This window comes from Schistocerca gregaria, chromosome 7 (genome assembly GCF_023897955.1).
Source record: "Schistocerca gregaria isolate iqSchGreg1 chromosome 7, iqSchGreg1.2, whole genome shotgun sequence".
NCBI lineage: Eukaryota > Metazoa > Arthropoda > Insecta > Orthoptera > Acrididae > Schistocerca > Schistocerca gregaria.
In genome coordinates this window covers 476,774,327-476,800,145 of record NC_064926.1, presented here as the reverse complement: position 1 = coordinate 476,800,145, position 25,819 = coordinate 476,774,327, and the positions used below count along the sequence as shown (strand labels likewise).

The window sequence follows — 25,819 nt, the reverse complement described above, 5'->3', positions numbered from 1 at the left end:
AAAATATCTGAAGTAATGTCCAAACGAAGATTAACCTTTTTCGGAAACCTCTACCGAATGGATGGAACTAGACTAACAAAACAAGTACTCCTGTATTTCTGGAAGAAGAAATCTACAATAGCATGGATTATGGATGTAAGGAAAGACCTAGAAAGAAATAACATCAAAGAATCAGAAATAACAGAAAGAAACAGTTTTAAAAATCAAACACTAAATGTGGAAGGCTTTCAAAGCAGAAGAAATAAAAATTGGGAACAACATGGACAGAAGAAAAGAAGAGACTTCACGGGGAGAAAATGAGGAAATCCTGGAAAAACTGGAAACAACGACAAAGGAAGAAGAGGAACTGATGTTGTTGACGTGATCCTAGTTAGTCAATACGATTGTAAAAAGAAAAGTGTTCATCAATTAAAAACTAATCATGTAAACATATTCTGTAAACTGACTCGATCCACATCATTTTGTTAAAAAAATCGCTCAAATGATCTACGGAACTGTAACAAATTAGCCAACTGTTGTTAAACTGAAATGCAGTAGGATCTGCAGCGAATTGACGCATGGTGCAGGGAATGACAATTGAATCTCAATGTAGACAAGTGTAATGAGCTGCGAATACATAAAAAGAAAGATCCCTTATCATTTACCTACAATATATGTCAGCAACTGGAAGCAATTAATTCCATAAATTATCTGGGAGTAGGCATTAGGATTGATTTAAAATGGAATGATCATATAAAGTTGATCGTCGGTAAAGCAGATGCCAGACTGAGATTCACTGGAAGAATCCTAAGGTAATGCAATCCGAAAACAAAGGAAATAGGTTACAGTACGCTTGTTCGCCAACTACTTGAATACTGCTCAGGAGTGTGGGATCTGTACCACATAGGGTTGATAGAAGAGATAGAGAAGATCCAACGGAGAGCAGCGCGCTTGTTACAGGATCATTTAGTAATCGCGAAAGCGTTACGGAGATGATAGATAAACTCCAGTGGAGGACTCTGCAGGAGAGACGCTCAGTAGCTCGGTACGGGCTTTTGTTAAAGTTTCGAGAACATACCTTCACCGAGGAGTCAAGCAGTATATTACTCCCTCCTACGTATATCTCGCGAAGAGACCATGAGGATGAAATCAGAGAGATTAGAGCCCACACAGAGGCATACCGACAATCCTTCTTTCCACGAACAATACGAGACTGGAATAGAAGCGAGAACTGATAGAGGTACTCAAGGTACCCTCCGCCACACACCGTCAGGTGGCTTGCGCTGTATGGATGTAGATGTAGAAGCTGAAGGGGCCTGCTGCCGTGTCGCGTAGCCTTTGCCTCCTGGACAACAGAGCCATGGGACACCACGTTATGTCTCTGAAGGAAGACAGTTCGACAAACAGCGGCGAAACCGACGATCGTGGAGAGCCAGCGTCGGGGCCGCTAGAGGGATTCCCGACGGAGGGATCCCCCGCGCGCGGCCAGCGGCGCATGCGCAGTGCCGCCGCTCTCGGGCGCCTCGCGGGCCGGGCGTCGCGGCCGTGGCTCAGTGCGTCGGCACACGCGGCGTCGGCTGCTTCGTCGTTCGGGTTCCGCCGGCCAGCATTGAGAGCGGTCGCGCGGCGGCCTTTCTTCGGCGCGCAGCGCAAGGTAGGCAGCACCGCCAGCGCAGCGCCTCCACCCGCTGCCCGAGCCCGCGCTCTGTTAACACGCACTTCCTTCGCGGAACAGTTCCATCGATAGCTAATTAACCACTTTAACGTGGCATTTCGCGAATTTTGTTGAGAAGATAGCCCTGTCAATCGTTACTGTGATTTTAACATTACGTGCCAAGTTACAGTAGGCATACCCTTCCACTGACATGCACTGCACAATTGCAACAATTGTGAAACCATTCTCCACGTAAACGGAGTTTAACTTTCTCAAATACGACGAGAGAGGAAAGAGCGTTCACAGTCGTCCTCACAGGGCTAGAAACTCTCGTTCAGAATGCTCACACTGCGCACAGTACAGGTTTCAAGACCACCAATCCATCGCGCCCACGTTTACTTTCTTTAAATGTTTCAGGAAGACCTGTCGCTTCATGGATCATTGTGGCAGTGCAGCGAATTTTCAGTGTGGAATATGGTCAGAGTACGTCTAGAGTACAATCTCTAGGATATAGAGAATTTGTTTTTTCTAGAAAGAATCCTTGTTCGCAGTGTTGTATTTTCTGGTGGACTGGTACCATAACAGGTTTCAATAAGATCGCGGAAGACTTGAAGTGGATTCGATCACGTGTGTCGCGTCACTGCTCTGCTGACACGTCCATCCACATCTACATTCCTACTTTGCTACTCACAATTAAGCGCCTGGCAGAGTGTTCTGCGAACCACATTCAACTATTTTTCTACCGTTTCACACTCTAACAGAGCGTTGGAAGAACGAACACTTAAATCTCTCTGTACGAGTTCTGATTTCTCTTATTTTATGATGATGATCATTTCCTTTATGTAGCTTGGATACAATAAAATATTTTCACATTCATAGCAGAAATTTGGTGGTTGAAATTCCGTGAAAAGATCTCTCAGCAATTCGCTTTATCATATCCGTGACACTCTCTCCAGTATTTCACGAACATACACAACGAGCATCCCTTCTTCGAAATTTTTCGATGTCCTTCGTCAGATTTATCTGGTAAGGATCCCTTACGGCACAGCAACGCGGTAGCGGAGGGCGAACAAGCGTAGTGTAGGCAATTTCTTTAGTAGACCTGTTGCATCTTATAAGTGTCCTCCCAATAAAACGTTATTTTCGGTTTGCCTACCCCACAACATTGTCTATGTGACTGTTCCAACTTACGTTGTTCTTAACTGTAGTTCCTAGATATTTAGTCTATTTGATAGCCTTTAAGTTTGTCTCATTTATCGTGTAATCGAAAGTTAACAGATTTCTTTGTGTACTCATGTGGATGACCTAATACTTTTCCTTCTTGAGAAACATTTGCCATTTTTATCACCACTGAGATATCGTATGTAAGTCATTTTGCAATTTTATTTTCATCTTCTGATGAATTTACTAGGAGGTAAATGACAGCATCATCTGCAATAAATCTGAGTGCTGCTCACAAAATCTCCTAAATTGTTTATGTAGATTAGGAACAGCAGAGAGCCTATAACACTTTCTTGGTGAACGCTTGAAATCGTTTATGTTTTAGTCGGTAATTTCTCGTGGATTACTACATGCTGTGACGTTTGTGATAGGTAATCACGGATCTAGTCGCACATCCGAAGCGTTGCTCCATACTCATGCAGTTTGGTTAGAAGTACCTGACGCGTCCCGTTTGACTGAGGTGCCCGTATAAGCGAGAACAAAGCCCTCCTAAGGCTGTCTCGTTGTAGGGATTCTACCACAAATAAGCGCATGTGCTTACAATGCCATTTAACGAAACACGGATGAAACATATGTAATCGCTGTTAAGAACATATTTTTACAGGCGCCAGCAAACTTGCCAAATACAGATATCAACTTGTTTCACTCCCTGTTCTTAATAGAGCACGTATTATTGAATAAGCGTTTGTTTCATCATTAAGAGCATCAAAACATTTTTCTCTACAATTTCGGTGGTTCAAATGAGTCAGCAAGAATGCTAATGAAGAACATTGCAGGAAATTCATAACAGTGAAATAAGTTTTTCGTGTAAACTTTGCTATACAATTTGTTGTTGTTGTTGTCTTCAGTCCTGAGACTGGTTTGATGCAGCTCTCCATGCTACTCTATACTGTGCAATCTGCTTCATCTCCCAGTACCTACTGCAACCTACATCCTTCTGAATCTGCTTAGTGTACTCATCTCTCGGTCTCCCTCTACGATTTTTACCCTCCACGCTGCCCTCCAATGCTAAATTTGTGATCCCTTGATGCCTCAAAACATGTCCTACCAACCGATCCCTTCTTCTAGTCAAGTTGTGCCACAAACTTCTCTTCTCCCCAATCCTATTCAATACCTCCTCATTAGTTACGTGATCTATCCACCTTATCTTCAGTATTCTTCTGTAGCAGCTATACAATTTATGAGAAACAAATAGTTCATTGTTATGCAGAGCGTCTAGTACAATGAGTATACACCAAGCCAAGCCAAGCCAACTGCATAAAAATTCGAATACATGCCCATTAATAACTGGAAAACTAAAACAACCTAAATCATATTTCCGTTCCGATCTAGAATTTGATATCTGAGCAGATACTCTGTCTTCGACTTACTAGCTACAGTGCACGTCTGACTTCACTCTGATAACTCGACGAATCTGACAATGTGAGAGGTAGAAGGTCCTCGATTGAAAACTAATACAAGCCAAGGTTTCCTTTATAATGAATGACGACAAACTCTTAGCTTTTCGTTCCCATTCTCTGTTTATTTAGCAAATGAGTAACACCAGACTACTGATATTGGATCGTTTGTTGATACATCATGCGGTGTAAGAGATCAGCCTTGTTACACACTGTGGAAATGAAAATGCGACTGCGCCTTGTTGGACGTCAGCTTTCTCTTAGTGGTCACATTGCGTGGGCGGCATCCGACTATTACCCAATTTGCGCCCTGTGACCTGACTACAAGAGGAGGCTGTAGAATGTAATCCACTTTAATGATTGTTGCTGACATATAATATCGGCAAGTCGCCGTGAAGTGTGGCAAGTAATGTTATTACATTGTACTTTTGCGTCATGTGTCCCACCCCACTCGCTGCCAAGTACACTACTGGCCATTAAAAGTGCTACACCATGAAGAAATGCAGATCGAGTCAAACAGAGCTTGGATGGCGTGTACAGGCACAGCTGCTCACGCAGCTTCAACACGTTACCAAAGTTCATCAAGAGTAGTGACTGGCGTATTGTGACGAACCAGTTGCTCGGCCACCATTGACCAGACGTTTTCAACTGCTGAGAGATCTGGAGGGCAGCAGTAGAACATTTTCTGTATCCAGAAAGGCCCATACAGGACCTGCAACATGTGGTCGTGCATTATCTTGCTGAAAAGTAGGGTTTCACAGGGATCGAATGAAGGGTAGAGCCACGGGTCCTCACACATCTGAAATGTAACGTCCACTGTTCAAAGCGCCGTTAAGAGGTGACCGAGACGTGTAACCAATGGCACCCCATACCATCACGCCGTGTGGTACGCAAGTATGGCGAAGACGAATACACACTTCCAGTCTGCGTTCACCGCGATGTCGCCAAACACGGATGTGACCATCATGATGCTGTTAACAGAACCTGGATTCATCCGAGAAAATGACGTTTTGCCATTCGTGCACCGAAGTTCGTCGTTGAGTACACCATCGCAGGTGTTCCTGTCTGCGATGCAGCGTCAAGCGTAACCGCAGCCACGGTCTCTGAGCTGATAGTCCATGCTACTGCAAACGTCGTCGAACTGTTCGTGCATATGCTTGTTGTGTTGCAAACGTCCCCAACTGTTGACCCAGGGAACGAGACGTGTCTGCGCGATCCGTTACAGCCATGCGGATAAGATGCCTGTCATCTCGACTGCTAGCGATACGAGGCCGTTGGGATCCAGCACGGCGTTCCGTATCACCCTCCTGAACCCACCGATTCCATATTCTGCTAACAGTCATTGGATTAGACCAACGCGAGCAGCAATGTCGCGATACGATAAACCGAAATCGCGATAGGCTACAATCCGACCTTTATCAAAGTCGGAAACGTGATGGTACGCATTTCTCCTCCTTATACGAGGCATCACAACCATGTTTCACCAGGCAACGCCGGTCAACAGCTGTTTGTGTATGAGAAATCGGATGGAAACGTCCCTCATGTCAGCACGTTGTAGGTGTCGCCACCGGCACCAAGCTTGTGTGAATGCTCTGAAAAGCTAGTAATTTGCATGTCACAGCATCTTCTTCCCGTCGGTTAAATTTCGCATCTGTAGCACGTCATCTTAGTGGTGTAGCGATTTCAATGGCCAGTAGCGTAAGAAAACAATGATAGCTTTCGAGTATCTGCTACCTTACTCTGGAATCCACTGTGAACTACATGACCGATAACGCTTTTTATCGTACGGTATATTAGCAAGTGCATGCTGAAGCAAACCGAGTAAATCTCTGCCAGAGTTAAATGGCGATTTAAAAATTATGTGAGTTGCTATCAAAACATCAGATGTTTTTTTTTCCTGATGGTCAGTTAGTCTGTCTATGGTGGAAGCTATGGTTAGAGATTGTAGTGCCCCCGTGATGCATTTCATAATATATTTAAAATGTTTATAATTCTTGTGTCCTATATCGTTTTAGAGTAAAACTGGTAGAAGTACAAAACATTTTATTTACTGTGCTATATTTTGAATATTTTTTGGTAAAACACACACAACATACATAGTACAATAAATATTTTTGAAAAACAAGGATATGGGAGTAATTAAACCGAAATTAATGTAACAAGCTGAAAAATAATACGTAAAAAGCAAATAAAATTAAAATACCAAAATGAAAATATATGGAAGACGTACGAGAGATTATTCAGTCACTTTCTATAAAATAGTCAGCCAGTGTCTATAGATCCATAATCATTTCTTGAAGAATGTCCTCTCTGGTCCAAACTCGTGATGCTCCGCCATTGCGTTGTGCACTTTTCAGTCCTCCACGTCCTCTTCTTTCTGCACTCCCTTTTCTTGCACTCATGGTGACTGTTGTGAGGACTGGACTATATTGTTACGGGACTCTCGACAAAGTGGCGGGATGTAGTTCCTCGTCTCCAGAAGATTTTCCCATTTATCAAATTTTATTTAAAACTAATCTTGATGCAAAGGCTCCAGAAGAGGTGTTGGTGGGAACGAATATTGGGCTTCCTAAAATCCGCCTCTGTTAGCTTAAGATCACAATTTTGTGAACACTTGAGAACTTCATTGTTAGAGGACCCTCTTTGCTAATTCAGATCCACCTGGTTATTCCTCCTTTAGTGGCGTAAGTAACTTTATCATTTGCTGTGGAATCCAAGGCTTTAATAGAAAGTAAGTTACCTGTTTTAAGTTCCACTTTGGAAAATTTTCTGATGCCCTGCTTCATGTTTGCGTCCTTTCCTGGAAAACAAATGCATGCTCGATGTTTCTTTGCCCCTTCAGAGAGACCGAAATATTCATCGCATTGCATATACGTATGCTCAGGTTTAAGGATCTTGTGATCTGTTGTGTGAGTATGCTGATTTTTCCAAAAGATGTTCAAGCGGTATTTCAAAAACTGGTCTCTTTAACCATGCATTAAATTTTATTATAGGTACATTTAAATGCTGCACATTAGGCAATTGCTGTACTTCCAAAAAATTGAGATACTTGTACCTTCACCGGCCGGAGTGGCCGTGCGGTTCTAGGCGCTACAGTCTGGAACCGAGCGACCGCTACGGTCGCAGGTTCGAATTCTGCCTCGGGCATGGATGAGTGTGATGTCCTTAGGTTACTTAGGTTTAATTAGTTCTAAGTTCTAGGCGACTGATGACCTCAGAAGTGAAGTCGTGTAATGCTCAGAGCCATTTGAACCATTTTTTTGTACCTTCATTAAAGATAGCAACAAATGCTCTTCTATCCACCATATCACTTTTTCCACCGGGCATTTGGTTAGGGCTTAAAATTTATCATCACAGAGTGCGGCACTATGCAGGAAGTCGCATGTACTTCTTTTACTTAGAACAGATAAACTCTTTAGCTTTCCAAATGTGAATTTAGGTTATTTGCTTCTGAAATGTCTCTTGTACCACCTGTGCACTCAGCACAATTCTACATCTACGTCTACATAGATACTCTGCAAATCACACTTAAGTGGCTGGCAGAGGGTTCATCGAATCACCTTCACAATAATTCTCTGTTATTGCACTCTCGAACAACGCGAGGAAAAAGCAAACAGCTATATGTTTCGGTGCGAGCTCTGATTTCACTTGTTTTATTATGATGGTCGTTTTTCCCTATCTGTATTGGCGTCAAAAAAATATTTTCACATTCGCAGGAGAAAATTGGTGACTGAAATTTCGAGTATCGCATGCCATACGGCCCAAGACCAGGAAGTAATGGTCTGGGGTGACGGTGCACTTCATGGCAAGACGCTTTTTTTTGTCATCCGCAGCACCCTTACAGCACAGCAGTACGTAGGTGATACTTCAGCGAGAGTTTCTACTGTCTGTCTCCGCGCTTGTCGAACCTTACCTTGGCCACCAAGGTCGCCAGATCTCTCCCCAGTTGAGAACGTTAGGAACGATATGGCAGGACCCTCCAACCATCATGGTATTTTGACAATCTACATCTACAAGGATACTCCGCAAATAACATTCAGGCGCCTGGCAGAGGATTAATCGAACCACCTTCACAATTCTCTATTATTCCAATCTCGTATAGCGCACGGAAAGAATGAACACCTATATCTTTCCGCACGAGCTCTGATTTCTCTTATTTTAGCTTTGTGATCATTCCTCCCTATGCAGGTCGGTGTCAACAAAATATTTTCGCATTCGGAGTAGGAAGTTGGTGATTGGATTTTCGTGAGAAGATTCTCACGCTGTAGTATTCTAAAAGTGGACGGACAGGCGTAGTGTAGGCTGTTTCCTTAGTACGTCTGTTACATTTTCTATGTGTCCTGCCAATAAAACGCAGTCTTTGGTTAGCCTTCCCCACAACATTTTCTATGTGTTCCTACCAATTTAAGTTGTTCGTGACTATAATACCTAGGTATTTAGTTGAATTTACGGCTTTTAGATTAGACTGACTTATCGTGTAACCGAAGTTTAACGAGTTCCTTTTAGCACTCATGTGGATGACCTCACACTTTTCGTTATTTAGGGTCAACTGTCACTTTTCGCACCCTTCAGATATCTTTTATAAATCGTTTTGCAGTTTGTTTTGATCTTCTGATGAGTTTACTAGTCGATAAACGACAGCGTCATCTGCAAACAACCGAAGACAGCTGCTCAGATTGTCTCCCAAATCGTGTATGTAGATAAGGAACAGTAAAGGACCTATAACACTACCTTGGGGAACGCCTGAAATCACATCTGTTTTACTCGATGACTTTCCGTTAATTACTACGCCCTGTGACCTCTTTGTCAGGAAATAACAAATCCAGTCACATAACTGAGACGATATTCTATAAGCACGCAATTTCACTACGAGCCGCTTGTGTGGTACAGTGACAAAAGCCTTCCGGAAATACAGAAATACGGAATCGATCTGAAATCCCTTGTCAATAGCACTCAACACTTAATGTGAATAAAGAACTAGTTGTGTTTCACAGGAACGATGTTTTCTAAACCCATGTTGACTGTGTGTCAATAGACCGTTTTCTTCGAGGTAATTCATAATGTTCGAAAACAATACAAGTTCTAAAATCCTGCTGGATATCGACGTTAACGATATGGGCCCGTAATTTAGTGGATTACTCCTACTACCTTTCTCGAATATTGGTGTGACCTGTGCAACTTTCCAGTCTTTGGGTACGGATCTTTCATCGAGCGACTTGTTGTATATGATTGTTAAGTATGGAGCTAATGCATCAGCAAACTACGAAAGGAACCTAACCGGTATACAGTCTGGGCCAGAAGACTTGCTTTTATTAAATGATTTAAGTTGCTTCACTACTCCGAGGACATTTAATTCTACGTTACTCATGTTGGCAGCTGTTCTCGATTCTAATTCTGGAATATTTACTTCGTGTTCTTTTGTGAAGGCATTAGGAAGGCTGTGCTTCGTAACTCTACTTTTTCAGCACTGTCTTCGATAGTATCTCCATTACTACCGCGCAGAAAAGGCATTGATTGTTTCTTGCCGCTAATATACTTCACAAACGACCAGAATCTCACTGGATTTTCTGCTAGGTTTCGAGACAAAGTTTCGTTGTGTAAACTGTTATAAGCATCTCGCATTGGAAGCCCGCGCAAAATTTTTAGATTCTGTAAAAGATCGCCAATATTGGGGATTTTGTATCTGTTTCAATTTGAATCTAAAGTGCCAAATGGTCAGAATTTGACACGTTATCGCTCTGGAGGATATTAACAACTTTGTCGATCAATACCGAGCCGAATAACTGCTTGCATAACGGCCAGAGGAGGACCAACGCGTTACTGACTGGTTCAATTTGTGAAACTCCTCCTCTTGAATGAATTATCCAATTTTTCTGAAATTGTAGACATTTGCTTGTTTGTACAGGGTGTTTCAAAAATGACCGGTATATTTGAAACGGCAATACAAACTAAACGAGCAGCGATAGAAATACACCGTTTGTTGCAATATGCTTGGGACAACAGTACATTTTCAGGCAGACAAACTTTCGAAATTACAGTAGTTACAATTGTCAACAACAGATGGCGCTGCGGTCTGGGAAACTCTATAGTACGATATTTTACACATATCCACCATGCGTAGCAATAATATGGCGTAGTCTCTGAATGAAAGTACCCGAAACCTTTGACAACGTGTCTGCCGAAATGGCTTCACATGCAGATGAGATGTACTGCTTCAGCTGTTCAATTGTTTCTGGATTCTGGCGGTACACCTGGTCTTTCAAGTGTCCCCACAGAAAGAAGTCACAGGGGTTCATGTCTGGCGAATAGGGAGGCCAATCCACGCCGCCTCCTGTATGTTCCGGATAGTCCAAAGCAATCACACGATCATCGAAATATTCATTCAGGAAATTAAAGACGTCGGCCGTGTGATGTGGCCAGGCACCACCTTGCATAAACCACGAGGTGTTCGCAGTGTCGTCTAAGGCAGTTTGCACCGCCACAAATTCACGAAGAATGTCCAGATAGCGTGATGCAGTAATCGTTTCGGATCTGAAAAATGGGCCAATGATTCCTTTGGAAGAAATGGTGGCCCAGACCAGTACTTTTTGAGGATGCAGGGACGATGGGACTGCAACATGGGGCTTTTCGGTTCCCCATATGCGCCAGTTCTGTTTATTGACGAAGCCGTCCAGGTAAAAATAAGCTTCGTCAGTAAACCAAATGCTGCCCACATGCATATCGCCGTCATCAATCCTGTGCACTATATCGTTAGCGAATGTCTCTCGTGCAGCAATGGTAGTGGCGCTGAGGGGTTGCCGCGTTTGAATTTTGTATGGATAGAGGTGTAAACTCTGACGCATGAGACGATACGTGGACGTTGGCGTCATTTGGACCGCAGCTGCAACACGGCGAACGGAAACCCGAGGCCGCCGTTGGATCACCTGCTGCACTAGCTGCGCGTTGCCCTCTGTGGTTGCTGTACGCGGTCGCCCTACCTTGCCAGCACGTTCATCCGTCACGTTTCCAGTCCGTTGAGATCCTTTATTGTATCGCTTTTCGGTCCTTTGGTTACATTAAACCTCCGTTGAAAACTTCGTCTTGTTGCAACAACACTGTGTTCTAGGCTGTGGAATTCCAACACCAGAAAAATCCTCTGTTCTAAGGAATAAACCATGTTGTCTACAGCACACTTGCACGTTGTGAACAGCACACGCTTACAGCAGAAAGACGACGTACAGAATGGCGCACCCACAGACTGCGTTGTCTTCTATATCTTTCACATCACTTGCAGCGCCATCTGTTGTTGAAAATTGTAACTACTGTAATTTCGAAAGTTTGTCCGCCTGAAAATGTACTGTTGTCCCAAGCATATTTCAACAAACGGTGTATTTCTATCGCTGCTCGTTTAGTTTTTATTGCCGTTTCAAATATACCGGTCATGTTTGAAACACCCTGTACATGTATATTACGTCTGGCGATCTCCATCCCATTCGGATAATTCCTTCGTGGTTGGTCGTTTTTGCCTTACAGTGTACTCCCGCGAATAGTACTAGACAGTTGCTCATGTGTGTGAGACTCACGAAATAAATCTAACAGAGACTATTGAATATATACAAAGACGGGCTACATTGGTGACGTGATTGCTTGAGCTACGGAAGAGTTTCACGGAAATGCTGAGAAACTTGAGCTGAAAGACGAACAATTAACTGGGGAATCTGGGAATCGTTTCTGCAGGGACGGTGATGTCGAGGTTAGACTAGGTACGGAGTGCACTGAGACATCTATGTTATCCCGTTCTCCATAAGTGAATGGAATGGGAAGAAATCCCTGTACGTAATACAATGGGAAGTACCCCCTGCCTTGCACTTCATAAGGGTTTGCAGAGTATACATGTAGATGTAGATACATTACTTGTGCATTTGGGCACGTGGCTGCATAACTAGAATTTTTTTTTTTGTTCTATTACCTTAAATTTCTCCTGCTGAAAGATCTGGAGTCTAGTGATTACGCAGGCTTTGGAAGAGTCAAATTTCGTATTATTAACGGTGCTGTTACAAGTAGATAGTGAGCAGCAGAGTAATCGACATGCCTTGTACAGAGCGCAGTTCGACTTCAGTGCTGAGCTGATTCCATTAGCTAGCGTAAACATCGTAGTTGCGTAACTGTTTCAGCATGTTCATAGCGATGTGTGTCTAAAAACTTTCTGTACGATTTTGTTCATTGAGCAGTTCCTCGGGCTATTTTAAGTGTTGCGCCAAAATTTCGAGTGCCTCTATTATATGAGGTTCATTCGAGTGAAACCTCGTCAGTGCGTCTACCTTTGCATTACACGTAAGGTGGCACTACGTAACTGCGGGTATGGCGGCGTCATCTGTTGGTAGAGGCTGACGCGTGCGGACCGTTTGATGTTGCACAGCGCCGCCAGTGTGGTTTCACGCCGAAGAGAAGGTGGTCACGCAAGTTATCGTCCACTACCGAAAATGCAGGCGAGTTAGAAGGAATAACGAGGAGTGATGCGATTTTTGGCGGTGCAGGAAGTTGGAGGCTGTGAATAGTATCGACTTATGAAGGCTATGCACGGTGGGTACAGTGTGAGTCGTTCAAGTGTTGTGGAATGGCGCAAACGATTCCATGAGGGGGGCGAGTCACTGGAAGACGATGCTCGACAGCCTCAGCGTGTCATCACACCGGAAATAGTTGCGGAAGTGAACGTTTTAGTAACGTGTTTGGACCTTCCAACAACCCTACCACAACAAAGGCCAAAAATTAATTATGACTGCAGTATTGCTCACGCTGCTAAAAATTGCATTTTCGGGCTACAACAAAGTTATATTATGTTGCAAGTGTCATTAGAGCACAGTTAATAAAGTCATTTCTTGAAATAATGGATAAACTAGGCACTCATCTCTTCGTGTTTCCCACGCTGGTCTCGTTGTGAACTCATGGTCAATCGTCGAAAATCTAGGTAGTGATGATTCCAAGCTCGGATGCAAGGAGGCCTAGGTGTTATTCTGCTGTATTCAAAAGTTTTATAGATGTGTTACTTAAACCATTATTGAAGATTAAACTTTTGCAAGTTAGGACAATGGTGATGTAAAAGACCAATCAGCACTCCGAATTTAAGTTACACTTCTTTTTTATTAATTTTGTTGCAATATCACGTAACTCGTTCCAAAACATCACTTCACAATATAAAACATACTTGAAAATATCTTCCTCACTGTTGAAGTTCACATTTCATAAACTGACTACAATTTGCGTCTTTTTAACAAGACGGCCAAAGCTTGACTCTCTAATAATCGCTTACGCGCCCAAAAATCAGAGTTACAAGTACGTCAAAGATCATAGTGACAAAAGAAAGAATACACATAAGAATAGTATCATTGCAATATGTACATATCGATGTATCGAAGTTCCTCTACATTAATGAAATCAAATCTGAATGTTGTCACAGAAATATGTTAACTACTTTACAGAAACATAGTAGAATATTGCTGGTACCGAGAGGTTGAGGTCAGGTGCCGTAATGATTAAGTAATTCAAGTACCATTACAACCTCTAAAACAATCTATTCGCGGACATCGATTCGCAACGGACGACGAAGTGTGTGACTGGGTTCAGGCGTGGATCCGACAGCAGCCCACTAGCTTTTTCAAGGATGGAATCGACCGGCTAGTGTCGCAATGAGATAAATGTGCCAACAGTTTTTGTGACTATTTTTGAGTATGTGTGTACTATATATAACTATATTTTTGAGTTAATAAAATCGGTACAGTTACTTTACAGTAGTGACCGGGTTTCATTTGAATGCCCCTGATACCAAAGAAACGACTTTTTGGAGCTGTATGATTCACTTACACCTGCTGTTCTATATTTTCATTTGCTCCGCACCGATTGTGTGTGCAACGAAAGTAGTTTCACTATTTGTGCCTTCCATGGAGCGCCGAAACAGCGCCCTGTCTGTCCTATGTAAAATTTATCACACCCTGCACATTTAATTTCTCATACTCGTGATCTACGGAATTTTTCTTCGTAGCCGTCCATTATATGTGTGATAAATGTTAAATGGGATAGACAGGGCGTAATTTCCATATTCAAGGAACACATAAGCAAAAACAACAAAGTTGCAACTCAATGAAAAAAAACGAGTTTCAAATACATAGCTTTTTTAAATTTATGAAGACATTCTATAGACTCTATCGCTACATACTGAGACTGTTATGCTGCTACCATGTTAACATGGGCTGTTAGGACCTAAACAGCAGTGGAACTGAGCTACTAGATGTACTTGTTGTGTACTACCTCATACGCAACAGTAAGGTGCAACATATGTCGTCACATCCCCATCGACGCTCAAGTCGCCGAAGTGGCGTCAAATCGAAAGACTTGCACCAGGCGTAAGGTCTACCCGACGGGAGGCCCTCATCACACGACATTTCATGGGTAAGCTGGACAGCAGAAATGATAAGCGGACACGTTAATACAGTAAACAAACGCTTCACTTATCTTGTAACTTTCTCCAAGCATTGCGAAGAAACTTTACAAACGAACGCCAGCCGGGGTGGCCGAGCGGTTCTAGGCGCTACAGTCTGGGACTGCGTGACCGCTCCGGCCGCAGGTTCGAATCCTGCCTCGGGCATGGATGTGTGTGCTGTCCTTACGTTAGTTAGGTTTTAGTAGTTCTAAGTTCTAGGGGACTGATGACCTTAGTAGTTAAGTCCCATAGTGCTCAGATCCATTTGCACGATTTTTTTACAAAAAAACAAACAGCAATAAAGTCCAGCTGTTACAAGAAGGAAACTGAAGAGCACCATCCAGTGTGAGGCTCCCGCTACTAAGGCGTGATGGAGCTGTCGAAGGCTGATTAAAACTGAAGACTGTGGAAGAGTTCGATGGAGACTGGTGCGTGGAGCTGCCGCCGGCCGTCCTATATTGCGGCAGCAGAGTGCACTTGTACTCGGAGCTGCTGAAGGTATGGCTCAGCGGGCGTTCATAATTGGATCCGCTGGGTCCCCATGCGAACCATTCCCCATAACGATGGAAGCTCATTTTTTAAGTCGACGAGGTGACACATCACACATTAACACAGAGGCCTTCTTTAAAATGTGTTTCCAAAAAGTCATGTTGGATTTCGTCATATCACCTGTTTGAGGGACGAGTATTATTGATATCATCACGAGTAAAAGTGGCTTCATCAGTAAACAATATTAATGGGTTTACTTGCAGGTTTACAACTAGCCAATATCATAAGTCAGTTATGTCCCTCCACTTCCTTTCCGAAAGTGCTCTATTTCCTGTAAAAGATAAAGACAGGGACAGTACATCTGAATGTCCATCATATGCTTGTATGTGGAACACGGTTCTGTTCGGAAATTCTGTGTGTGTGTGTGTGTGTTGAGGAACTGCGTTCTATCAACAGAATGTCTTCCAAATCATCCACACTCTGTTCATTTGCGCGTTAAGACGAAATGTGACAGATGGGCACTGCACCCGCCTTGTGCAGTAAGTTTAAACACGGGTAAAAAGTCTGAAATATGCTATTATGCAGGTAGGAAACCGTCTGCCGTATTCCCTAGTAGCAGCAGCAATGTTTCCATTACAAAGTCGTGCACAAGTTCATCGATACGCAAACGAAAACTTATCCTTGTGACAAGCTGTATCTCTGTAAGCGATGAAAATTGGACTTGTGTTATTTGGAACATTTTATTCGAATTGTTGTAAACTACCATCGACTAAATTATTTACTGTTCCTCCTAGAACACTTTCTATGGAGCATTTGCTTTACCAGATCTTGAGGTTCTTCAGAATCTCGTTAAATTGTTAACTTGTTCACGTAATTTGGTGAACAGCAAGTCAAAAAGGAAAAAAACGACTGTTTTTGATCGGTTGTGCACAGCAGTATTGTTGTTTTGTGACTCACCCTGTATACACAGTCATTCCGGTACATCTGATTCAAGCCTCCTAGCAGAACTGTTATTGATAAAGTATCTCGCGCATCAGCAACGTAAATTTCCCTCGAGAGTGTTCTGAAATTTCGACTGGCAAGCCGTTCATACTGCCGCATCGACACAAGAATGTGGGGCACAATTTTACTCCGTAACTCCAAGTCAGGCCTACTAAAACTGACAATTCCTTAGCTTCTCTGAAAACTGCTACCCTGAAAGAAAATTTCTTCCTTCTATTTTGGAAAAAAGTCGTGTCATTAACTCAGTGATCAATATATTTATGAAATCATATTTCCGTGTTTTGATGAATGCTTAGCGACAGTCCATCAAGGCGAAAAATGTCATAATCTTCGTTATGCAGACAAAGAATTGCGCTAGTGCAAACTATGTTTGGATGAATGCCGTAAGCTCTTTGTCGTTTTTTGTCAGTTGCACTATGCATGGTAAAAGAGGCGACACTGTCTCATTCAGCCGAGAGGGTGCCCTGGGCTAAGATACGTGAGATTAAATGGAGTAAACGGGAAATCGCCGCGAAAGTCGTTTGCCGCAGCAAGAGTATTAAAGATTGAGCGCAGCATACTATAACGATAAGTAAATAAGCCACAGTAAGTTTCGGACTACCCGCATACTTCCAAACTTGCGTGGGCTTAGACTAGGTGGAAGCAGCACATGAAAATCAAGAAAGCAATTTACTATTAAATATAGACAAAAAATAACTAAAATGTACTCTAAGAAAGAAAAACAAAGAAAATGAAACAAAAGCAAAAGACAACGCATCACGAATGAATTGAGGTGGCGGAGTGGTTAGCACACTGGACTCGCATTCGGGAGGACGACGGTTCAATCCCGCGTCCGGCCATCCTGATTTAGGTTTTCGTGATTTCCCTGAATCGCTTCAGGTAAATGCCGGGATGGTTCCTTTGAAAGGGCACAGCCGACTTCCTTCGCCATCCTTCCCTAATATGTTTGGTCCCTTCCCCCGAATCAACCTACCAACAAAGGTAAAAAATTATTTTGATATGTAGCCTTGTCTTCCACAATTTCCATTTTCCAGACAGAAGGATGAAGCCTGGAAATCACAGCAGGAGGAAGAGAGAACTTCCGTTCCCTAATCCGATGAGACCGATGGCCTCGCAGTTTGGTCTCCACCCCCAAACAACCTAACCTAACCCCACGAAGGAATTACCCGAACATGATAGAAATCGGTAGATGTGATAACATGAACAGACGAACAGATGATTACAATTCTAGAAAAACTGGGTGATTCATTCATTCAGGAGAGAGAGAGAGAGCTTCACAAATTAAGCAAGTCGATGACGCGTTGGTACCTTATCCGCCCTGCCTTGCCATGCAAGGTCGTCTGATCTCTACCCAGTTCGGAACATTATGGGCACGGTCCTCCTGATTTAGGTTTTCCGGGATTTCCCTAAATCGCTCGAGCAAATGCCGGAATGGTTCCTTTCAAAGGGCACGGCCAGCTTCCTTCCCCGTCCTTCCCTAATCCGATGAGACAGATCACCTCTCTGTCTGGTCTCCTTCCCCAAACAACCCAACCCAACCCCATTATGGGCAGGGCCCGCAAACCAGCTCGGGATTTTAACGATCTAAAGCGCCAGTTGGACAGAATTTCGCACGGTATCCCTTAGCAGGACCTCTAACAACTCTGTCCATCAATGCCAAGCAGAATAAATGCGTACATAGGGGCCAGAGGTGGGCCAACGCATTATTGACTTGCGCAATTTAGGAGCTCTTTTTCTTGAATAAATCATCCAGTTATACTGAAATTTTCGTCATTTATTTGTCTGTGTTCGCAGCTCGTGGTCTCGCGGTAGCCTTCTCGCTTCCCGAGCACGGGGTCCCGGGTTCGATTCCCGGCGGAGTCAGGGATTTCCATCTGCCTTGAGATGACTGGGTGTTGTGTCGTCTTCATCATCATCATCATCATCATCATCATCATCATTCATCCCCATTACGGTCGGAGGAAGGCAACGGCAAACCACCTCCACTAGTCCACTAGGACGTTGCCTAGTACGGCGATGCGTGTCTGCGTGTCTCCCGCATCGTTTCCCTACGCTTTGTCAAGGAGTATGGGACTTCATCATCATCATTATTTGTCTGTACATCGTATCTACCGATTTCCATCACATTTGGATAATTCCTTCGTGGTGCATCTTTTTTTTTTGTCTTTGAGTGCAAAATCATTCTGTTCGATAGTGCACACCTGTGAGAACAGACTTTACTGTTGTTTAAAATTCAGTAACATTTCGCTCCAGCCTGTTCATTGTAACGTACACTATCTGATCAAAAGTACCCCGGCATCCACACGTAAAACGGAATTAGTCATTAGTTGCCAGAGAGGCGGATATGCCGCTACAAAAGGAGGTGGGAAGTATTGCGTTGTCAGTAGAGAGGCAAAAAAAAAAGTGGTGGGGGGGGGGGGGGTTCAAATGGCTCTGAGCACTATGGGACTTAACATCTGGAGTCTTCAGTCCCGTAGAATTTAGAACTACTTAAACCTAACTAACCTTAGGGCAGCACACACATCCAAGCCCGAGGCATGATTCGAAGCTGCGATCTTAGCGGTCGCGTGGTTCCAGACTGAAGCGCCTAGAACCGCTCGGCCACACAGGCCGGCTAGTAACAGCAGAATCTTCGAACTTGAAATAGTCAAAAATAAATTTGTTATGGGCATTCCAACCATCTAGAGCTCCCCAAGTAGACTGATGATGATATGAAGGAGAGACGGGAAGGAGTAATCTCAACTAAATCAAAACCAAGTGGAGCTAATGTACTGACGGCGGGGCAACATCGGCCACCGTGGAGGATGGTTATAAAATCATCAACATCATCATCATCATCATTTAAGACTGATTATGCCTTTCAGCGTTCAGTCTGGAGTATAGCCCCCTTATAAAATTCCTCCATGTTCCCCTATTCAGTGCTAACATTGGTGCCTCTTCTGATGTTAAACCTATTACTTCAAAATCATTCTTAACCGAATCCAGGTACCTTCTCCTTGGTCTGCTCCGACTCCTCCTACCCTCTACTGCTGAACACATGAGTCTCTTGGGTAACCTTGCTTCTCCCATGCGTGTAACATGACCCCACCATCTAAGCCTGTTCGCCCTGACTGCTACATCTATAGAGTTCATTCCCAGTTTTTCTTTGATTTCCTCATTGTGGACACCCTCCTGCCATTGTTCTCATCAGCTAGTACCTGCAATCATCCTAGCTACTTTCATATCCGTAACCTCAACCTTGTTGATAAGATAACCTGAATCCACCCAGCTTTCGCTCCCATACAACACAGTTGGTCGAAAGATTGAACGGTGCACAGATAACTTAGTCTTGGTACTGACTTCCTTCTTACAGAAGAGAGTAGATCGTAGCTGAGCGCTCACTGCATTGGCTTTGCTACACCTTGCTTCCAGTTCTTTCACTACGTTGCCATCCTGTGAGAATATGCATCCTAAAGTACTTGAAACCGTCCAACTGTTCTAACTTTGTTCCTCCTATTTGGCACTCAATCCGTTTATATTTCTTTCCCAGTGACATTACTTTCGTTTTGGATATGCTAATCTTCATACCATAGTCCTTATATTTCTGATCTAGCTCTGAAATATTACTTTGCAAACTTTCAATCGAATCTGCCATCACAACTAAGTCATCCGCATATGCAAGACTGCTTGTTTTGTGTTCACATATCTTAATCTCACCCAGCCAGTCTATTGTTTACAACATATGATCCATAAATATTATGAATAATAGTGGAGACAGGTTGCAGCCTTGTCTTACCCCTGAAACTACTCTGAACCATGAACTCAGTTTACCGTCAACTCTAACTGCTGCCTGACTATCAATGTAAAGACATTTAATTGCTTGCAAAAGTTTGCCTCCTATTCCATAATCACGTAGAATAGATAATAACTTCCTCCTAGGAACTCGGTCAGATGCCTTTTCTAGATCTATAAAACATAGATACAATTCCCTATTCCACTCGTACCACTTCACAATTATTTGCCGTAAGCAAAAGATCTCGTCCTGACAACCTCTAAGAGGCCTAAACCCACACTCATTTTCATCCAATTGGTCCTCAACTAATACTCGCACTTTCCTTTCAACAATACCTGAGAAGATTTTACCCACAACGCTGATTAAAGACATACCTCTGTAGTTGTTACAATCTTTTCTGTTTCCATGTTTAAAGATTGGTGTGATTACTGCTTTTGTCCAGTCTGATGGAACCTGTCCCGACTCCCAGGGCATTTCAATTATCCTGTGTAGCCATTTAAGACCTGACATTCCACTGTATTTGATGAGTTCTGACTTAATTTCATACACCCCAGCTGCTTTATTGCACTGCAATCTATTGACCATTTTCTCCACTTCCTCAAATGTGATCCTATTTCCATCATCATTGCTATCCCATTCTACCTCGAAATCTGAAACATTACTGATCGTATTTTCACCTACATTGAGCAACTCTTCAAAATATTCCCTCCATCTGCCCAAGGCATCCACAGGATTCACCAGCAGTTTTCCTGACCTGTCCAAAATACTTGTCATTTCCTTCTTACCTCCCTTTCGAAGACTGCTAATTACACTCCAGAATGGTTTTCCAGCAGCTTGACCCATAGTCTCCAACCTGTTTCCAAAGTTTTCCCAAGATTTCTTCTTGGATGCTGCAATTATCTGTTTGGCTTTGCTTCTTTCTTCAACATAACTTTCTCTGTCTACCTGAGCTCTAGTATGTAGCCATTTTTGATACGCCTTCTTTTTCCTTTTACAGGCTTCCTTGACTGTCATTCCACCAAGCTGTTTGCTTCATCCTACTTTTACACACTACTGTTCCGAGACAGTCCTCAGCAACTTCTAGTACTGTGTCCCTGTACGTTGTCCATTCCTTTTCCAATGACTGTAATTGACTACATTCAACTAACTGGTACCTTTCTGAGATCGCTGTCACGTACTTGTGCCTAATTTCCTTATCCTGAAGTTTCTCCACTCTTATCCTCCTACATATGGACCTGACCTTCTGCACTTTCGGCCTCACAATCCCAATTTCACTGCAGATTAAATAATGATCAGTGTCATCAAAGAATCCCCTGAATACACGTGTGTCCCTCACAGCCTTCCTGAATTCCTGATCTGTTATTATATAGTCAATGACAGATCTGGTTCCCCTGCCTTCCCAAGTATGCCGATGAATGTTCTTATGTTTAAAAAAGCAGTTTGTGATTACTAAGCCCATACTGGCACAGAAATCCAGGAGTTGTTTCCCGTTCCTGTTGGCCTAGATATCCTCTCCAAATTTACCCATAACCTTTTCATACCCCTCTCTTCGATTTCCAATCCTGGCATTAAAATCCCCCATGAGCAGAACACTGTCCTTGTCCTTTACTCTAACAACTACATCACTGAGTGCCTCATAAAAACTATCCATCTTATCTTGATCTGTCCCTTCACAATGCGAATATACTGACATAATCCTAATTTTCTTGCTAGACACTGTCAAATCTATCCACATCAGTCGTTCGTTTACATACCTTATTGCAACTACGCTGGGTTCCAATTCTTTCCTGATGTAAAACCCTACACCCTATTGTGCTATTCCTGCTTTGACTCCTGACAGGTAGACCTTGTATTCTCCCACTTCCTCTTCTTTCTCACACTTTACCCGAATGTCACTAACAGCTAAAACATCCAGCCCCATCTTACTTGCAGCCTCTGCCAGTTCTACCTTCTTCCCTGAGTAGCCCCCATTGATATTAATAGCTCCCCATCTCATTACCATTTGTTTGCCAAGTCGTATCTTAGGAGTCCCTGGTTTGTCAGTTAGAGGTGGGACTCCGTCACCTCCAAGGGTCCGAGGCATTTTGCTCTGATTGTTGCCAGCATCATATTTAAAGTAAAGTTATAAAAAATTGCATGAAATAAGTGGGAGGAGTCACACGTTCCAAAGTGCTGCCAGCTGTCCATCTAGCACAGTGGCTGTGCGTAGGGAGTTAAAAAAGAATGGGGTACAGTGGTAGAGCAGGCGATCCTCAGCCGCACATTTCTGAAGTCCGCGCTAAGCTACGCCTCATCTAGTTCAATGAGCGCCGCCAGTGGAAGAGGATGACCGGAAACGAGTGATCTGAACTACTCTGCACGCTGTGGACAATTCGACTGAAGAGACTGGGTTAGACGAATGCCTGAGGGATGCTACCTGCCAGCCGGAGTGGCCGAGCGGTTCTGTCGCAGGTTCGAATCCTGCCTCTGGCATGGATGTGTGTGATGTCCTTAGGTTAGTTAGGTTTAAGTAGTTCTAAGTTATAGGGGACTGATGACCTCAGTAGTTAAGTCCCATAGTGCTCAGAGCCATTTGAACCATTTGGTGCTGCCTGCCATAATGTGTGGTGCTACCGGCGATGTACTGAGGAGGTTCTGTTGCGATATGACGGTATTTTTAGTGTTTATGGTGTTGTCCCTTTATTGTTCTTAAGAAGATGCTGAATGCGGAACGATATGGACACATTTACAGCGCTGTGTACAGCTCGCAGTAGAGGGTCAGTTTAGAATCGATAATTGATGGTGTGAGCATGACAATGCAACCTTGTAAGATGCGCAGTAGTGCAAATAGTGTGCCTGGCTTCCCACTGCCGTGCTCACCACAAATCAGTCGAGAAGCTGCCTCCGAGGCCTATCTCGCTCAATGACTGTGGCGCTCCTGAGATGGACTCCAGAGACGATTCAGTACACTTTTAATCGTACTTGGAAAGGAGTTCACGAAGTGGGTACCGTCTCGAAACACGAACGCCCCGCGGAAATGTTGAATATTAGGCAGTACAGTAGGTTACCGCACAGCCATCAAATTACTTTCGATAGCTTCAATGGACGTCCGAGAGCCTTACATGGTAAACGCCCAAATCATAACTAACACACCACTTTGGAGAATTAGTGGGGCTGCATGCCTGAGACGTCAATATCTACACAAAATACTTCTTTCTGACGTTCAGTAACGTTTAATTAGCGTTTGTATTAAGTTTTTCTCGTGTTCATATACGAGGTTTGTTCAAGAAGTAAAGAGAATTCATAACGTTTATCCATTATGAACGACGGCGAATTTGGAAATTTAGCGTGTTTTATTAGCCCGATTGTTAATATTTTATTGTTTTTGTTTTTGAGTTGGAAAACATGTCTTTCTAGTGTTTGTAGTATCTCGTATTCAGTCTGTTAACAGTTGTCACAAAAATTACATGTGCTTTGGTAATATCAGTGATTATTTTGCATAAGAGTGAATCAGACAATATTGTTTTAGTTTGTGGTAACTTCCGTTTGACAATATATTTGACTAATAACTTGTTTCTGAGAATGCAACCACCTAATTTGCTGTTACTTAATTACTGTTGCTGTGTAATGGAGTAATAATAACATGTAGACTATTAACTCCAGTACTAAGAAAATTTTCTTGATGGCAACGCTTTCAAAATTTCAATAGAATATTTGTCCTAGGAAAAAGACCACAAGAGAATTTTTTCACATTTGGAAGAATTTTGCTTCTTCGAAGAAATTTTTGTAGTTCCAGAAAAAGACTACATCAGATAAAAAGTGAACGCTATCGTTTGAAAATGAAATAACAAAATATATTAACTCCTGTCATGGATATCGTTAGAGACAAAGGTCTGAAACGTGTTCCAACGGCACAGTTCTGTTCCTCACTGTACCCATATCCCAGCCTCGATATTGGCCAGGTATGGCCCCATGTGACCTTTCTTTATGTCGCCAAAAATAAAGGAAAACTTGGAGTTGTCGAGTTATAAGGCTACTCTACATTAAAAGTCCGCCTCCATAGCGGAGTGGTCAACTTGACAGAGCATCATGCTTGGGATAAGAAAAACCGTCCGGTTAAAACCGATACCGGTGTTTTAGTTCTGAATAACCGGTATATTTTGGTATTTTTTAGTCTCGCTTATAACAGGTCTTTGTTTTTTACTAATAATTGAGTAAAAAAACCGAAATATCAATTATCCATAGCAGCAGCGCTAGTTTTTCGTTTTTAAATAAACCTGTTTTAAAAAAATGTGTAATTTTTTCCTAAAATTGGCATTGGTTTAAAATATTGCGTTATTAAGAAAAATTGGGAAAGCGGTTACTGCTATTGTAATTACAATACCAGAGGAAACGAGCAACAAACGAATAGCATTGCTGAGACAATAATGCCTCTGTTACTGTGTGTCATGGCTTAAGGTGCGCGCGTCATCGCCGGACATTTGTCGTAGTGCCGAATCAACCAGTCTGCAACTATTTTTACGAAGTGAAGTAGCAGTAAACTACAGTGCTTCATTCTTTTTAAAGGATTAAAGGTGTGTCTGCTATTTCTATGAAATAATACGCAGAAGGACATTACGATAATAATAATAAAGTAGAAACTTAACAGCAGTATACTTGATATGGCGCTTATCGCTTAAACAACAAATTTTTGGTTACAACGCTTTTTCTTTTTTTACGAAGCCAGTTTAACCTGACTGTTGTATAGTATACAATAAAAATAGAAATTACCAGATCTGCTGCCTGTATCTACATAATGTGCCTTTGTCTACTTGTAGTCCTTCCTAACGGACGAATTAGCACGAATAATAGATTTCTTTAACCCAAATTTTCACCTCTCAGCACTGACTTTGTAATTCCCAGTAACAGATTTTTGGGCAGAGTTTAAAAAAAAAATTAGAATCAGTAGGAGAAAGTTGGTGATGTTTTGCAGTATTCAACCTCTCGTCACTTTTAGAGAAAAGCAGTATACGGTGGACGGACTACGTTTCTTTTATCTGCCTATTTAATTGAATATTTTGATTATGTATGCCCTCAGACTTGGAGAGTCAAAGTTTTTCAGTCTTTGTTCTATTTCTACGTTTATTACGGGAATAAAAAACCAGAAAACGATTAGTTCAGAAATTTGTTATTTCGACTGGTTTTAACAATCAGGTTAAACTGGCTTCGAAAAAGAAACAAACGTTATAACCAAAAACCGGCTGTTTAAGTGACAACCGCCATATCTACCTCATGGGGGGGATCCAGGTTGGATTCTCGGTACTGTCAGGGATTTTTCCTTGTTGGGAGTACTGTACCGGGATGCACTCATCCTCGAGAAGACAACTAAGCAGCTGCCTGGTCGAGAGGTAGTGGCTCAAAGGTAGAAACGTCGGCATCGTGCGGTAGAACGGTGTTCGGACCCCATTGCCATCAATAGTACACACGATGATGAGCGGGCGGTCGGTCGACAATCGTATGGTCTTCAGGGTCTGATCGCGGAGTTTCCCTTTTTTATATTACATTAAACACGTATCACCGAGAGAGTTAAGAGCGATCCCATATAGTTTTTGGGTTGGTAAAAGCACTAGTATCGGAATATAACAGCAAATGGGGAATTTGGAAAACATTGATGTAGAAGAGTATATAAAATTATTTCCAGAAAACAATAATTCTCGTAATGGTTTGAACAAGCTTCATATGTTGTATTTATACTAAATTTAATGTATTTCAGATACTTTTCACAATACTCGAGAACAATTTTAACATCTGTCTAAAACGTTTCTCGGTTGCACAGTCTCAGTAAAACCTCGTATTCTCACACATTTTCAAAGGTGTAGTGCCTCAACGAC

At 42.7% G+C, this 25,819-nt stretch overlaps 1 protein-coding gene across 2 annotated transcripts in view; it reads left to right on the top strand.

The window, feature by feature from the left end:
- Positions 1-1,527: 1,527 nt before the first annotated feature.
- Positions 1,528-25,819, top strand: part of LOC126281270 (soluble guanylate cyclase 88E) — an 883,920-nt gene continuing 859,628 nt past the window's right edge. Inside the window, exon 1 of one of the 2 annotated variants that reach the window (XM_049980093.1) lies at positions 1,528-1,633. The gene's annotated coding sequence lies outside the window, so the exon portion shown is untranslated. The remainder of the gene's footprint in view (positions 1,634-25,819) is intronic. The other variant, XM_049980094.1, reaches the window with a different exon arrangement.